The sequence below is a fragment of the Vombatus ursinus genome, unplaced genomic scaffold (assembly GCF_900497805.2).
Source record: "Vombatus ursinus unplaced genomic scaffold, bare-nosed wombat genome assembly UNPS02014874.1, whole genome shotgun sequence".
Classification (NCBI taxonomy): Eukaryota; Metazoa; Chordata; class Mammalia; order Diprotodontia; family Vombatidae; genus Vombatus; species Vombatus ursinus.
Window position 1 is genome coordinate 15452895 of NW_020954652.1, and position 3465 is coordinate 15456359.

Below are 3465 nucleotides of genomic sequence, written 5' to 3' on the forward strand. Positions count from 1 at the left end.
GTCAGGTTCTCAGAGGTTCAGCTACTTCATTCTCTCAGAATACTAGGAATAGCCCTGAGTGGTTGGAGGATGTCTTTCTAATACTATATAGCTTATGAGTACACATCAATGTGCACATCACACAATAATTATCAGGTCATCTAGTGAGACATAATTAGCTTTTTAAAAGAGGTATTCACTAAGGTGGTACAGTAAAAAACAGTTGATACAAAACTCCCCAAATCTGTGATCCATTCTCCCACCAGTATATAAAAAGTTCAGGGGAAAGTAGATTCAAACTTAGAGACCACACGTGGCAAAGTGGCATGTAACAATACCTGGAAGTCTTTTTGCCAGTCTACCAGAAGTTCTCTTTAGGTATAATGTTGCTTTTCTGTTGAGGTCTTTTTTTTTTTTAACTGGAAAACTTTTTATTGTAGGTAGAGTGGGATAGCTGGACACAGTTAAGATGATTCCAATTTTGTTGGCAACATCTAAAGCATCATAGTCTGGAGCAAGTCGGACATAGGCCTTATTCTCTCCATCAGGCCGGATCAGAGTGTTGACCTCGGCCATCTCAATGTCATACGGCTTCTTGATCACCTGCTTGATCTGATGTTTGCTGGCCTTGATGTTGACATCCACAATGAAGACCAGGGTGTTGTTGTCCTCAATCTTCTTCATGGTAGACTCAGTGGTCAAGGGAAACTTAATGATGGCATAGTGGTCAAGCTTGTTCCTCCAAGGAGCACTTTTGCAAGAGTATTTGAGCTGCTGTCAAAATCTTAGTATCTTGGGTTGCCAGAATGTGGGGGATGTTCTGATCTTCTTTTTGTGACTATGAATACTCTTTAACACTGACTTCTTGGCCTTCAAGGCCTTGTACTTAGCTTCTCTCTTGGGGGTGACAATCACTTCCTTCTTTGCCTTCACAGCCATCTTGGGAGAAAAGGGTGTTGACTTTACAGAGTCTTGAATTGGCTTTCCTCATTCTTTCTAGTCTGTGGGAAGCCCAAATCTTCTGAACCCTTTCAAATTCAAAGAGTTCATCGGGCTAAGGTGGAGGGATTGAGGCTGAGGCCAAAAGCTCTGCTCCTCCCATTCCTCTAAATGATACTTTTTTTCCCTAGGGCTTCTGCTAGAATGCACTCTACTCTTAAATGCCAAGTGCTCAAATCTCCAACTATCTTGATGGTTTTATACAGGCTCCAGAGCACATGGGCAAGTAAGTCTCTCATCTCATCTGAGCAGATTTCTAGTCACATCTAGTTTAGTGTCCAAGTTCACAAGGAATAAACTGAGATATGTTCTTACCTGCTAAATGTATCAGAACCCAGGATCTTATCAAGAAGGGGGAGAGGGATTAAATTAACTTGATCAATCTATCCGCTGTTCTGTTAACATTTTTATTATATTTCTTTTACTTGGCGGCCACAAGTAAAGATTGTATTAAGTTTAATCATGTATATGATGACTCCATTATGACATATTATTGTGAGTGGAATATAGCACAGTGAAGAGGAGGGTGGAGTTTTCCTGGTGGATGAGGCCTCAAACCAACATCCTCACTCAGTAAGTCCACACTGACCACAGACTCCCATACTAACAGCTGCTGCCAACAAAAGAACAGAGGTAGGAGCTCTCTAAGAACTACATAGTCTTTAAAGTTCTCCCTGAGTGCTCCTGGTGTTGGGTGGAGACCACAAAAAAAAAACAAAAAAATGAGATGAATGTAATTAGTAGGACCTGGGCCCTCACAACTGAAAAGGGCTAGTGACTGGGCAGAAAGCCTCTGCTGGGTTAAATAAGGATTTGGGGGCCTTCCTGCTGAGTCACTATGGTTGATTTAATTAAAATTAGGGGAGGCTAGAGTCAAGAATACCAAAAGGGAACAATTAGAAATCTGGCTCATGGGATCACAGGGCTGGAATCAGAAATGCAGAGACCAAGATCTAGGGGAAAATATATGTAACTCACAAAAGGCCTATGTCATGTTTACCAAGCCATGGCCAGGTACAGGAGGGCAGTCAGGAGGAATAGGGAGTTAAAAATTCTGCCTCACAGGGTTATGCCAAAGGCATCAGATTGCTAGCAAGAGTGTCTGAGGCAATTCCAAGGAACTCATGATGGAAAATGCTGTCCACATTCAGAGAAAGAACTATGGAGTTTGACTGTAGATCAAAGCATACTATTTTCTTTTGTTTTTCTTTCTCGTGGTTTTTCCCTTTTGCTCTGATTCTTTTTTCACAACATGACTAATGTGGAAATATGTTTAATATGATTGTACATGTAAAACCTATATCAAATTGCATGCCATCTTGGGAAGGGGGCAGAAGAGGGAAGGAGAAAAGAATTTGGAACTCAAAATCTTGTAAAAGTGAATGTTGAAAACTATCTTTGCAGAGGGGCAGAGCCAAGATGGCAGAGTGAAAGCAGTGACTTGCTTGAGCTCTCCCCCAAACCCCTCCAAATACCTGTAAAAAATGGCTCTAAACAAATTCTGAAGCAGCAGAACCCACAAAAAGACAGAGTGAAAAAAATTTCCTGCCCAAGACAATCTGGATGGTTGATCGGGAAGGTATATCGCGCTGGGCTGGTAGAGGAGCGCAGTTTGGCATGGGCTTGTGGGTGTGCAAGCTGCAGCAACACTGGAGCAGGCCTCAGAGGACTGAATCTTGCAAAGCTGTGTTGGTTTCCAGACTTCTCAACCCATGAACGCCAAAGACAACTTAGAAGGTCTGTGGGAAAAGTCTGTGACTGCAGTGAGAGAAGGAGCTAGGCCTCAGCAGCAAGTCCCAAGCATGGCCTCTGGGGCAGCAGCTGCCTCCTGAGCTTCTGGCCCACAGACTGAGGGGGAATTGAGTGGCTGATCAGAGGGGGATTGCAGGGATCTCTCTGCCAGTGCTGAGGCAGGAATCTCTTGCTGTGCCCATGCTTAGATCTGGGTCACAGTTTGGAAGGGCAGTCCTGTGGCGAGGAAGAGCACTGGCCTGATGGAGCTTGTTGTGGCAGTAGAGAGAAAACACCCTGCCCCTTATCATACCACCTTGGAAGAACTGAAAATTTACAGGTCCCTAAAAGTACCTCTGAAAACAGCTGTACAAACCCCTGAAGCTTGGGATAGTACATTCTCCACATTGGAAGCAGACTCTTACCTTAACAAAGAGTTTAAAACTCAAGTAATTGACTGGGATCATGAGTAAGCAGTGCAAAAAGAGTCAGACTATATTATCTTACTTTGGTGACAAAGAAGATCAAAATATACAACCAGAAGAAGACAACAAAGTCAAAGCTCCTACATCCAAAGTCTCCAAGAAAAATACGAATCAGTCCCAGGCCTTGGAAGAACTCAAAAGGTATTTTGAGAAGCAAGTAAGAGAAGTAGAGGAAAAACTGGGAAGAGAAATGAGAGTGATGCAAGAAAATCATGAAAAACAAGTCAACAGCTTGCTAAAGGAGACCCAAAAAAATACTGAAGAAAATAAC

At 42.8% G+C, this 3465-nt stretch overlaps 1 pseudogene; it reads right to left on the minus strand.

Annotated features, from left to right (window-relative positions):
* Window positions 1-279: 279 nt before the first annotated feature.
* LOC114028264 lies at window positions 280-918 on the minus strand (annotated as a pseudogene).
* Window positions 919-3465: the final 2547 nt, after the last annotated feature.